Here is a 13,867-nt window from a genome sequence, read left to right as displayed (position 1 = left end):
GACCCTGGTCATTTGCTTTGGGGCACGTGACACGCTTATCTTGACTTTGCTATGTTGTTTTGGGGGCTCCTTTTTTTTTAAGAAATGCAGATCAGACTTGCTTGCTGATGAGACAGTTGTAAAATAGCTGGATCTTCTGGAAACCTCGCGGTGCTGTTTGGCCTTTAGGTACAACAATTGGATCTGCGCGAACTGGAACCTTCCTCAGATTATGAGGAACCCACAGCCCCCCCTCTCGGCTTCATCACACTCTTTTCCTTCAGCTTACAAGCGCTGAGTTGAAGTCTCTCTTTACCACTTTAAATACGGCTTCATGTCCTTTGACACTTCCAAAGACTTTTTTTTCATTCAGACATCTCTGCACATGAAGTATGACTTTACCATTGGTTTGGTGGCTTGAGTGTTGATGAATCCTCTCGGGACAAGAAACACCAGTTTGTGCCAATATACACTTGCTGGCCCAGAGCAAGCTCTTGGTCCTTACACAGGTACTTGAAATTTTGAAGACTTGACCTGTATCGTTTACAGGTTTATAAGTCAGAGTGGATTATCTAGCTGTCAGTAGAGAACTGACAGATGAGCTAAACATGGATCCTATTAAATTTCACCTTATAAAACAGTAATGGGATCGCTGTTCAAACTTGGTTCTTCGATATTCCTAGGATGGGGTGAAATCGCATGAAAGATTAAAAATGCAGCCAGAACTGGCATTGACCTACTACAGCTGCATGTCTTTCACCCTGGTAAAACCTGCTGGGACAGGTGCTAACCCAAACGGAAACATTGTCCTTCCCCAAGTCTGCAGAAAGAAGAGTGACAAGAAGAAATGATGTATTTGTTTTATGTTTGTGTAAATCCCTTTTACTATTCACAATTCTTCAGCCCTGAAAGTCGCTTGAAAGTGACCAAGATAGCATTTTCATTATGGGAGTCAGAATGTGTAAGTGTTGGTAACTACATGCAAGCATTGGATACTTGTTTTAGATGTTATTTTATGACTCCTGCTAACCCTCAATATAAATTATAACCTTATAATTTAGATTACAACTTCTCAAGTGTTAGATGCAAATTCAAACAAGACATGGCATAAGAGAGTGTGTTCTTAGAGTTTGAACAGAGGCCACATAAAGGACTCTGGAATTGTTTGCTTTTGGACTGTGTTACAATAAAGAGCGCAGTTTTCCATGTACTTATTTTTGTAAATACTTCAAACCCTACAGTCTTCACTACCAATGGGTGCTTATTTCCTAAAATGTGCTTTCATTGAAAGTTGTGTTTCACCTGCTGCCATAGAACGAGACCTGTGTGCCCTCTCTGTGGGTCCCATAAGCTCTCTGCCCACTGATGTCCTGCAAGCCTTTATCTGCTGGTTATTTTCTGCAAAACCAGGTCTTTTAAGGACAGCAAAAAAGAACAACATTGCTTTCTCAGTCTTGGCATTTGTTTTGTGATACACATAACATCTGCCATTCTACAGACTCATTCTCTTGCAGGACATCAGATTACTAACATAGGCAAATGACTTGGTTTAGACTGGTCCTTAGACCAAAAAGCAAAAGGGACTGTAACGATGATTTTCCTCATCATGCTTAGTCTGTTTTATTGGGTTGTGATAATGTTTGAGGTCCATATGATCTGTTCTATTAACATGTTTGCTGATGTTTGTAAAAGCATAGATGGGTAGATTAATCCATATTCCAATCATAAACCTTTTTATATGAATTAAAAACTTTCAAAGGACTGATACTATTAAATAGTAAAAAGAAATAACATGACCCCCAAATAATAACATGGTTAAATAGTTTTCAGTGACAGCAGGAAACTTGAACAGCAGAACATAGACTACTGTGCAGATGGCAGATATGTCATTGGGAGGTGGTTATATCCTGCAACTTAGTTTTTAAAAGCCTTTTCAGGCTTAAAAGAAATTACCAAACTTCCTGGAGCATTTTAATTTCTAAACATTTTAGTCAAGGTCTCCCTTGCTTTAAATTGTTGCACTCTGAAAAGACATAATTGGTTTGGTCACTAGCCTAGCCAAATATTTGTTACAATATGACCATTACTATAGTTTAAAATTACTACAACATGAACATTTTGCATAGGGTCTAAAATGTGCAAATCCCAGTGCCTAGCACATTGGCTCATCCTTGCTCTCTGGCGTTATTGAATGAATAAATTCAGACACTACAAGACAATTCTCTTGTAGTGCTTGAAACTATAACTTCTTGTTCAGACTTTTGAGAACAGATGAAGCTCTATTACAGTGTGTTTTGTTTGAATTTATTGGTTATTTGCTAATGGTGGTAGTGAGTTAATGATAATGTAAACAACGTTTTAAAAATCAATATTGAATTTTATCTTCATGCTGGAGTCCACAAAGAGCCAGTGTAAAACTACCTGGAACCAGGCTAATTGAAATTATTGTTTAAAACAAATGTTTAAGTTTGTCATAGGAAGATATGGCTCTTGACATATTTTCCTGGTCTTTTCTCATTGGTCTTTTTAAAAGTTTTATCATATATGGGAGACAGTGTTTATGTTGAAATAATAGCTGTGTTGTGATGGCACAAGCAACTTTGTTCCTTTTCTAACAGCAAAAGACTGAAAGTTGAACCAAATTAGCAAATTTTAAGCATTACTTATGTTGTTAAAATATGCTAGGCCCTGTCACTCCCAGGATGCAAAGTGTATAGAAAATATTTTGCTAAGTCTATCTATATGCAACAACTAGAGAAGAATATGAAGCAACTTTGGGTTCCTGAGAACATGGCCAGTTTTCTGTGAATGCAGAGAAGAGAGAAAAATCACAGTGCATTTATTCAATATATCTTGAGCCCTCCCCTCACCCCACCATCACTTCTGGACCCTGGGGGCACAGTGGCGAACCAGATGACAATATCCCCGCTGGCATAGGGCATAGTCTAGTAGAAAAGATAGACAACAGTCATGCAGTGGCAAATATTAGTAAGTGCTGTTGAGAAAATACGCATGATCAGGGTAGATAGTGATGGGGCTGAGGATGAGGGTGCCGATCAGATCAGACTGGGTTGATGGATGGAAGCCGCTCTGAGGAGTGCAACATAGATGTGGATAAGGAGGAAGAATAAGTCAAGCAAAGATCCAGGCCAAAGGGAGGGTGAAGAATAATAAGCCCCACTTCCCGAGGAATGGAGGGAAGGCTGGGAGGCTGAGGCAGAGGTGGAATAGAGGTAGGTATGGTATGGCTTGAGGCCATGACCCATGGGGGTCACTTTGAGTGCTGTCTGTCCAGAGCTAGGAGCATTCTGTGCAGAGGAGCCGTGGGATCTGATTCTATGTTTACAAGATTACTTTGACTGCTCTGGAGGATGTACTTAAAATTAGCCTATGTGAAGGCTATGGAGGTTGCTCCCACCAGACAACACATTGGTTTTACCCAGGGTGCTAGCAACAGAAGAGGCTTTCAGGGAAGTTACCAAGGAGGAGTGAAGATAAACTAGTACAATATGTAAATTACTGAGGATGGTTTGAATTATTTGAATTTAGTCTGTGTTTTGTTTATTCTGGCATAATTCAGAATTGAAAAAAAGATGGTATGGCATAATTTATGTTTGTTTTTTTAACATTGCTTACTCTGTTGTGGTCGTGGTGGCAGTTTAGGAAAATTAACATTCCATGAGAAACTGAGCCACAAGTTTTGGTGGCTACTTTTATACTTATTTCAATGATTAAGCATCTTTTTAAACCTTCTGGCGAATAATTATTATATATTATTATTTGCAATGGCATTTACAATCAATAAATAGGCATAGTTATACTTAGTAGCTATGCAGTGATGCATAGTAAAAATGGTTAGAGCGCTTACTAAAACAAACTACGAAAGAAATCCAATTTTTTTAGTTTTTCTCATTAATACAGTGTAAATAAAGGAACTCTTTGAGAAAATTATAGGAAATGTAATTTCCAAATAAGGTCCTTAAATAGCTCATTGGAGTGATCTGGAGGAGCTATTAATTACGCTATTATCAGTTTAAAAACACACATCTTCTTTCTCCTCTCATCTGATCTTTTACTCCAGACATGTAGCTTCATGCCATGGCCTCTTCCCACTTCTAGGGGCACAAGAAGATCAGTATAGATACCCCAATGGTGGCAAGAACTAATCTGCTTCTGAAAAAAAAAAAAAGGCTAAAGGATATATATATATATTTTTTAAAGGATATATTTTTATTTTTATTTTTTTTTATTTGTGTTCAATTTACTAACATACAGAATAACCCCCAGTGCCCGTAAAGGATATATTTTTAAAAGAGCAGCAATGACAAATGGTCCCCACGCCGTCCCCTACCATTTTCATGCTTGCATGAAATAATATATAAAATAACTAGGCCACCACTCATTTCTTTTATAGTTGTAAGTGGGGGGGGGGGGTCAGTTATTTGATTCTGGATTATACAGATTTACTCTTCACTCTACATATCCAGTCATGTTTGCAGTCATTGTCAAGTGTTATCAAAGCACAGTGAAGGAAAGAGGAGAAGGGAAGACCATTCTGTCCATGTCAGAAGGTGTCCGGAAGCCCTGTTTTCTCTTCTTGCGCTAGCACCCAAGTATTATAGTGCAGTTACTGGCAGGAGCATTGCCTTCAAAGTCTGTCAGACCTGTGTTCCATCATTGGTGTCGTCATTTACGAGCTGTGTGACCTTCGGCAGGTTGTATAACCTCATTGAGTCTGAATTTCTTGACTTCTGATACTGTCTACTGAATCCTCCTCTTGGAGATGGACAGAGTCCTGGAGGGAAAATAAGTTTGAGGTTTCTTTAACCCATCAAATGCATTTGTGGAACTGGCATGAAAACATAGGGCTTTTTTTAGGGAACCAAGAGTAGTTGGGTGCAACTAGAATGAAAGGTAGACAAGGGGTTTTCTGGGAAGGAAACAGGCATTTAGCATGTGGTCAGCAGTGAGTGGGTGACTTGAAGGCCATACTAACAACCACTGGAGGTTTTAAGGAGGCAAGTGGTCTGATCTGCTGACAGATTAACATCTGTACCGAAAAAAAAAAAAAAAAAACTTGAGATAATTTGCTTTATGACTGTACTACCATAGATTATCAGTAGGGCAGTAAAAATTAAAATACTTAGACATTGGCTTGACGTAAATTGTTTATCATTTATGACCGGAACCTAGTTTTTAAAATCAATATTCATTTTGTGAGTTAGTTTAGGGCATTTTCTCTCTCTGATTCACTATAGTTAAAAAACAGTGACCAGATTTACCATGCCAGGCTGATGACTTTTCACTCCAAATATCAAAGTGACTGTCTCCAAACCCTCCTCAGCCCTCAGGAGCTCCCAAAAGGTGAAACACCTCCATAAAGGGGTATTAGGGGGCAGAGGAAGGGTTCCTAGACAGGCTGGTTTTATTTTGGAGCTTGAAACAAATTTGTACAGGAGACCTCCAATCAGTGTGAATTTAGTTTTTTTTTTAAATTCTTCTTTTTCAACTACTGCTTCTTCTCAAGTGCTTTAACCAAGGAATAGTTGTATTGAGAATAAGGGCTCACATATATCTAAAGTTTATGAGGCACTGGGTACTGCCCCACCTCAATCCTCACTTATTCTTCGCAGCAGCTTTTTGAGGTAGGTACTTTATCCCCATTTTACAGAAGGAGAAACTAAAGCCAGGGTTTAGTTTCCTTTATCAAGCTCATTTGGCTTGTCAGAGAATTGAATCTAGAGCCTCTAATCCTGGAACTTGAGCATTTATCTTCTCCATCTATTGCCTGGATGAACAGTTCTCACATGTTTGTTATCAGGACCCCAAAGAGCTTTTATTTATGTGGGTTATTGCTATTGAAACTTAAAATGATGAAAATAAAAATATTTAATAATTTGAGCACCTGGATGTCTCAGTCAGTTAAGCATCTGACTCTTGGTTTCAGTCAGGTCACGATCTCAAGGTTGTAAGATAGAGCCCCGTGTCACCATCTGCTTGAGAGTCTCTCTTTCTTCCTCTGCCCCTCCCCTCCAAATAAAATAAAATAAAAATATTTAATAATATAAAAATAACAGACCCATTACATGTTAACATGGCATATTCAATGGGAAAAAAAACTTCTTTTCCAAAAGAAATTTAGGAAGGAGAGTGACATTGCTTCATACAACATATGACTTTGATGCTACACTTAATAGGAAGACAAATGAATGTTCATATCTGTTTCTGTATTTAATCTCCTGCTACCTTAGGGATGCCCAGGGGTCCCTGGACCATACTTTGAGACCCCCTAAGCTAGATGATCAGTTCTGTTGGCAAAGAATAGCACTCTAGAGCAATCGTTCCTAATCCTAGCAAAGCATCAGAAGCTCCTCATGAGCTTTTAAAAAATAAAATTTCTACCTCACTTTTGGATGTTCTGATTTAGGTGACCTTGGCTGGGAACAAGCAATGAATTTTTTTTTCCTGACATTTTGTTTAGAAAATCTTGAAGTACAGAATTGAAGGAACTTCAAGCGAGCATTTACATACTCACTGCATACTCACAGATTCTACCATTACTGTTTTACTAACTTGCTTTAACACTAATCTGACCGTATCCATCCATTAATACATCTGAGCTTTGGATGCAGCAATATATTTTCTTAAAAAGCTTCTGGATGATTTAAATGCAGAGCCAAGTTTGGAAGCTGCCATTCAAAGGACCAGGTTTGTGGGTCTCTTCTTACGGTTATCTGGGTTGATCTGTAAATCCTTCCATGAACACAGCCTGGATCTCAAATCCAGTTAAGTGTCTGATGAAATTGCACGGTTGCCACTGAAGGCACCAGGTGAGAGTACGGGTGGCCTATTATGGGCTTGTGTTTCTGGGGAACGGAAGCTCTCTAAGCGTTTGTCCCTTTGACATTGGGTGATGAATAGTGTCATTGTGGTATCTGAGGTTTGCCCTCTGACTCCACTGCTCACCAGCTGTGGGTTCAGGGCCCTGGCTTCCTGAATAGGGTGATGTGAAGATAAAGTGAGATAGTGTACTCCTGGGGTTGATACACTTTTCCTGTAAAGATTCAGATAATAAATAGTTTTGGCTTTGTGGAGCATAAGGTCTCTATTGCAACTGGTCAACTCTGCTATTGTAGCCAAAAGCATCTACAGACAGTATGTGAACAAATGAGTGTGGCTGTGTTCCAATAAAACTTTATTTAGAAAATAGGCATTGGGCTGGATTTGGTGCATGGGACGTAGTTTGCTGACACCTGGTATATATGTCAAAGTATTTAATAAACTGTAAGACACAATCTAAGTGTAAGTTGGTGACTATGCTCATTTTTATATATTGTTCAGAAACACTTTGAGTGCTTTGAATATTTCCTTTGTGTGTGTGTGTGTGTGTGTGTGTGAACTCATTGATACCTAAAAGTTTTCCACAACTCTTTGTAACCTTAAGAACATTATTAGTCATTCTGCAATATGTAGTGCCATGTAGTCATATATTTATTCATCTTGCGTAGGGGTGAGGGTCTTTTTTATTTGGCTAATTTGCTTGATTCAGGCCAGCCAGCAGTATGAGGAAACAGTCTGGAGCTTTGTTCTCTGTAGGAGTGCTGCCATCTGCGTGCTTTGGCAGGTCTGCTTGTAACTTGGGTTGATAAGTTGAGGGTCAAGGAGGAGGCATGAAGTACTATGTTGCTATTGTAACTGTTTCACTACCAGGTTTCATTACTAGTCACTTTTCTAAGCTATTGGAAAAAGACCAAATCACATGCATGCCACTTGGGGAAGTATCTTGATTGCGTATAGGAATGTTTGAGTTATTACTGGCCTAAGATGATTTGAAGGAGTTTAGTCTCAAGTTTTCTGCAAATGTTGAATGAAATAATATCATAAAGGACTCTCTGTTCACTAGTACATTAGTGTAGAACATCGTGGAAGAATTTCTCCCTCGGTTTGCTTTATACCTACTTTGTAGAAATACTAAGGTAACACAAATGTTGAACTATATTTGCACACACAATGAAATGTATGAAGTTTTCTCATTGAAACTGAGCATTGTGTATGTCCATGAAAAGGTTTGTACAGTGGCTTTTGTTTTTGGTGCAAGAGCAATATGAAGCTCATTTTAGTCGACCCTGTCTCTTATTTTCTTTATAGGAGTCCATCTCCTTGTATTTAGTAAGCTAACTCATTCATTCATGCGACAGCTGTTTATCGATTGCCTACTATGTGCCAGGAACCCTCTGCAGCTCTTGGTGCTCAGTAATGAGCAAAGCAGAAACGCGATCTCCGCGCCCCTCCCCTCCCCCCGCCCCTGGAATTTACATTCCGGTGAGCAACACCAAAGTTAAACAAGAAATAATAAAAGATGTAGCATGTTGGAGAGTGGGTAAGTGCTCAGTAGAAACACTAAAACTCAGGCTGAAGAGGGTGAATCTGTTGCGCTGAGCAGTTGAAGTTCTGGTTGTATGGGTGAGGAAGGCCTTCCAGGAAAGGTGCTGATCAGGAAAACCGGAAGGAGAGTGGGAACAGTCACCTGGGGAAGGACAGTGTGGTAGAGGGACTAGAAACTGCAAACTCTCCAAAGCAGGAGGCCAGCGTGACAGGAGAGGACTGAAGGACCTGAGGGGGATGGAGACTCGGGTCAGGCGGGGTCTTATGAGACCTTTGACTTTAGCATGACCCTGAAGAGTTTTGGACTGAGGTCTGGGATCTGACATGCTCTGTAGCAGGATTAAGCTGGCTGCGCATCGAGAGAGATGGAGGGGAAACCAGGGCGGAGGTCAGCAGTTAGGAGTCATCTGCCGATGGATGGTATTTAAAGCCCTGAGGTGGGCAGAGATTATCTGGGGAGTGAATAGATATATCCAAGATTTGAGGCCCTCATCCCTAGTCCGTAATGAGAGATCAGTGAGATAAGGAGGAACCAGAAAAGGAAAGGGAGCCTCAGGGGGCCCTGGATGCTCTGGAGGTCAGTGAAGAGCGTGTTTCAGGGAAGAATGATCAGCTGTGTCAAATGCTGCAGACAGATAGCAATTCAGAAAAACTATTCTGTTGTAATTCTCTTTAAAATAGTCTTCATTTCCTAATACTGTCTCAGGAGTGCAGAGGTGAGCTGGTTTTCTGTAGTAGCTGCTGACCTCACGGCAGAAAGCCGATAACTCATTCTTCTTCCTATTCCCTTTTTCCTCTCTTACACCATTGATGTACCCATTCATTTAACAAATATCTACAGAGCAGCTAGCTGCTCTGCAGCCTTAGTAAATCAGTAAATAAGGTTAATTAGGTGCAAATTCTATCCTCCAGCTGCTTATAATTTAATCAGAGAAACGAGAGGAACAAGCAGGATACGACATCATGATACGACTTCAATGCGTTAGAAATGGGAGCTTCTAGCTGAGGTCACGGGGAAGGCCCCCCAAAGGAGCTGGTATTGTTTGACTCCTGTAATATTGGAGCAGGAGGAGAGTGAGGAAGCGAGGTGTTCTTTTTTGGGGGGGGGGGGGGAATTGGAGATTCCAAAGGCTAATGGACTTGAAATGCCCTCCCAGTTAACACCTTGGTGGGAAGGCGGTGCCGAAGCCCTGATGCCCATCAGGAAGTGGGGTGCCCACCCCGTGTTGCTTTTATGGAGGATGGGAGGGGAGAGCTTTCTATACAGCAACATTATGCTTTTCAGAGGTGGCCAGTAGGACACAGAATTGTTAGGATGCAGCATTCATCCTGGAGGGCACAAGAAGACCTGGAAAGGTCATTTCAAATGAGGCCCAAAAGGGGCTTGAAGGCCAGGGGGACAGTTTGCATTTGTCTCCACTGACTGGTGAGTGAGTGAGTGGAATGTGTGTTGGGGGAAGCAACATGGTGCCAGTGAGGGATAGATGGAAAGAAATGTGTGAAATGTGGTACTGTTCAGTAAACTTAGAAAGTTAGCACTTATTCCCTATAGGTAGTTGTTTTCAGACTTGAAATTCTCAGAGTAACCTTCCTTAGAGTGAGAAAAATCTGTTTATTAATACTATATTCTTTGACATTTTGCTTTTCTCAAACCTGTTTTCTTTCTTAGGACCTTTTTTTTTTTGGGTAATATATTTCTAGTTAAAGATTAATGTAAACTAACCCATTTGACTCAAATGGAATTTGGACACAGCAATCCCATAAATGTTGAGAAAATAGAATGGATACAGTGTAATTGCTTTTTTTAAAAAAAATATACATTATATGCTATAATTCTGAAAATGGCAATGTGCTACTTCAAAGGAGCCGGAAAAACCAAGTGCCTCATGGTTGAATAAGTAGACTAAGTACAAGGTTGTAAAGGCTGATTGTTCAAGAACAGAGCTAACGAGGGTCAGAAATCTTCACTGAAGTCTCACAAAGGGGGCTCAAACATGCGTCGCTAGGTTACTCACAAGAATTCACCATTTCTGTGGCCAAACAAGTTTATTTGCCTGGTCTGTACATTATGATTGCTGGTGGCGGGTTGGTGCGCTCGGGCTCTTCTGGGCAAGGGCAGGAAGCGGAAGTTGGCTGCCAACCTGGAGCCCTTAGGCTGAAACCTGGCCAGGTGCCTGAATCTACCTGTCAGGACTCTGGCTATTTTTGGTTTCGGTCACTTTGCCCAAAAGATAAGGAATTTCAGGAATTCTGCTGAACACCTCTGAAATTGAATCCAAAACAATGGGGCTTTCATGGAACTCCAAACGTTTGACATTCACAATGTTATTTTAACTTGTTTTCTGTTGAAAGTGTGGAGGCTCTTAGCTCCTGTGGAAATTTGGGCTGAGGGGAGGACAGGGGAGGTGTTCTAAAACTGTCAGTACTGTGGCTGCTCTAGCACATTGTGCCCTGACATGTATTTAGAAAGCAATCAATTTTAAATATTTCAGTTTTAGTTCCCACTTTTATTTCTGTTTTCACTGATTATGGGGCATTGTTGGCTTTGCTTCTCAAGGGCTGCCAGGCCTTCCTGGGTTCTGCTGGGAGAGGGGCAATCAGTTTTTTTTTTTTTAATATTTTATTTATTTATTCAGAGAAAGAGAGAGAGAGAGCAGAGACACAGGCAGAGGGAGAAGCAGGCTCCATGCAGGGAGCCCGACATTGGACTTGATCCCCGATCTCCAGGATCACGCCCTGGGCTGAAGGCGGCGCTAAACGGCTGAGCCCCCAGGGCTGTCTGGACAATCAGTTTTATTCTTGTTTTATTCTTTTTTTTTTTTTAATTTATTTTATTTTATTTATTTATGATAGTCACAGAGAGAGAGAGAGAGGCAGAGACACAGGCAGAGGGAGAAGCAGGCTCCATGCACCGGGAGCCTGATGTGGGATTCGATCCCGGGTCTCCAGGATCGTGCCCTGGGCCAAAGGCAGGCGCCAAACCACTGCGCCACCCAGGGATCCCAGTTTTATTCTTGTTTTAATCAGTGCTTCCTTGTGCCTTCCTATGTGGATGTTTCTAAGAGTGAAAACACATATGAAAATGTCTTGGAAAACAGAGTTCAATAGAACTGCAAGCCATTTTGATCATTAATTTGGGGTTCTTTTTGGTGATAAGAATAACCATTGTTTAAAAGTGAAATTAGGGGGTGCCTGAGTGGCTCAGTTGGTTGAGCATCTACTATCATCAACTCAAGTTATGATCCCCGGGTCCTGGGATTGAGTCCCCCATCAGGCTCCCTGCTCAGCCAAGAGTCTACTTCTCCCTCTCCCTCTGCCCCCGCTCATGCTCTCTCTCCCTCAAATAAATAAACTTTTTTCAAAAGTGAAATCAGTAGTATAGCGGAAAAATGTAATACTGCTGCTGAAGTACCTGGTTAATTTGATTTTTTTTTGTTTGTTTCTGTGGTTTAAATATTTAGGTTTTTGAGGGATTAGATTTTTGGGTTTTTTGATATTTGTGAGGAGTAAGGACTGAGAAAAAAAATTTACCCTAAGCTGATGTGGAAGGAAGGAAAATTCAAAAATTAATCTCTTAAGTGATCTACAAAATGAAATTTCTGGTTGTTTTGTCCCCTTCTTACAAGCAGTAGCTTTATCAAATTTGCAGAAGCCTGGGGAAGTCATTTGCAGATGGGATCTAAAATCTGGCTCTATATTGTTAGCCACATACTTTTTTGATAACATTTCTAGACTGTTAACTGTGGAGATTACAATTCCCACTTCAAAGAATGGTATGAAGATGAAATGAAATATTAAATGTGTGCAAACAACTATACATGGAAGAGGATCAATAAATGGTAGTCAATATTCCTAGTATTAGAACTGGTGATAATTATCACTAATACCCACTATTCTGTTGAGCAGTCAGTGTAGCGGGTACTTTGTTAGATGATATTGGGGGATATAGGGGAAATTTGTAAGATTCAGATCATAGGATTTAAGCAGCTTTGTATATAAATTTAGGGTAATAAGTCATAGGTAAAAAGATAATGGACAAAACAACATAATATATGGGTAATAGGTGGTTAGAAAAATGAAATAGTCACTATTTTGTAGGATGCTCTGGAAGATTTTCCTAAGGAAGCTGGACCTTGAGAATTGGTAGAGTGTAGATAAATGGAAAGAATAAAAGGTTATTCCAAACAGGAGTGAGTCTCCCCCTCCATCCTTCACTGTATATACACAGTGTACCATATGGTACAGCATTGAGATCACAAGTAGGAAAAATGGTAGAATTTTGGCCTTGCTACTTAACAACTGTATCATAATGGACAGGCATATAATATAAACCCCCTTAAAGCTGACCATCATAGAACAGGGGGTCCTTGCTCTCTGAATCTCATAGTTAGAGGTCAGTTGGGGAAAGAAATGTTACAACACAGTGGTATTTCTTCAGTATTGGCAACTTATGGAAATCCCCACTCAAACTCCTCTTCATGTCTAAATCTAGTGTTGGCTCTCTCCAGTTGCATTAACTCTTTGACTTTTATGGCTGTTTAATATTGTAAACATTTGACAATATGAGTTGGCAAATAAAATACTAATCCATTACAAAGTGAAATTTTTAAGTCTTGAAAAAGATAAAAGATTCCCTGAAGTCCATGAAAGTGATTTTTAAAAACTTACTAAAAACACTTTCTAATATATTGATAAAAGGGTGTGTGTGTGTGTGTGTGTGTGTGTGTGTGTAATCTTCACAAACTGCTGTTTCAGATACTGTTCTAAGCAGCTGATATGTATTCATCTCCTGCTCACTCCAACCTCATGATGTACCGGCTATCACAATTCCCATGACAGGGAAAGAAACAGAAGCAGGGAATCCGAACCAAGCAGTTGTGGCCCTGGAGTGCACGTCCTTCCTCACTATGCATACTGCTTCCATTGACATCAGTTGGTAATTATCCAATGATAGGAAATCAGAAAGAAGAGAATGAGCACCTGAATGGAGAGAGATTTCTCCAAAGGATAAAAAAAGCTCTTGTGAGAAGTTGATAAAAACTTTTCACCTGAGCAATGTAGACAGCAGTTGGGAGTCTCTTCCTCTGGGGTGAGACTGCTGGGGCTTCCCTGCTTCTTAGACATGTGACCTTGGACAGCTTACATAATGCCTGTGTTGCAGCTTCCTTATCTATACAGACAGTAAGTAGTAGTAATATACCTATTGTATTGTATTGCAGTGTGGATTTTATGATTAAAATAGGCGTAAATGCGTTTGACAAATTGAATGTTCTTGGTAAATGTTAATTATTCTTATAATTAACATTTGGGGAAATGGTCCTCTTTATGATCATGTTCCAGAAATCAAAAAAGATGAATGTCTTATGCTTTTCTCCAATTTTGTTTGGATAATTTCTTCTAAAAGACCTCCCACACCTGTTTTGCTTTTATCCTTCTACGAGTTAGCACGTAGTTGCAATAATGACACAAACGGCCCTTTTTAAAAAACAGAAGGATGAAGTAG

The 13,867-nt window shown here is 40.1% G+C and overlaps 1 protein-coding gene across 2 annotated transcripts in view; it reads left to right on the top strand.

The window, feature by feature from the left end:
* MAP3K21 (mitogen-activated protein kinase kinase kinase 21) overlaps positions 1-13,867 on the top strand; it is a 52,256-nt gene that overhangs the window by 1,265 nt on the left and 37,124 nt on the right. The gene's annotated exons all lie outside the window — the stretch shown is intronic.

The sequence above is a fragment of the Canis aureus genome, chromosome 4 (assembly GCF_053574225.1).
Source record: "Canis aureus isolate CA01 chromosome 4, VMU_Caureus_v.1.0, whole genome shotgun sequence".
In the NCBI taxonomy this organism is placed as follows: Eukaryota; Metazoa; Chordata; class Mammalia; order Carnivora; family Canidae; genus Canis; species Canis aureus.
Note: the sequence above shows the minus strand (reverse complement) of the source record. Positions and strands in the feature narration are given on the sequence as shown.